This window comes from Arachis ipaensis, chromosome B02, assembly GCF_000816755.2.
Source record: "Arachis ipaensis cultivar K30076 chromosome B02, Araip1.1, whole genome shotgun sequence".
Taxonomy (NCBI): Eukaryota; Viridiplantae; Streptophyta; class Magnoliopsida; order Fabales; family Fabaceae; genus Arachis; species Arachis ipaensis.
The window spans coordinates 26,108,099-26,108,413 of NC_029786.2; positions in this window are offsets into that span (position 1 = coordinate 26,108,099).

Sequence of the window (315 nt, forward strand, 5' to 3'; positions counted from 1 at the left end):
AAGTGGGACCCGGAAGTGGATTTATGCATCAATTACTTACTTCTGTAAACCCTAGTAGCTAGTTTATTATAAATAGAACTTGTTATCATTGTATTCACAGTCTTGGTTACTCCGGTTCCCCTTTGGGGCCGAGACCAATGAACTCCATTATCACTTATATATTTTCAACAGTAGAGTTTCTACACTCCATAGATTAAGGTGTGGAGCTCTGCTGTTCCTCAAAGATTAATGCATAGTACTACTGTTTTCTATTCAATTCATCTTATTTCGCTTCTAAGATATTCATTCGCACTTCAACCTGAATATGATGAACGT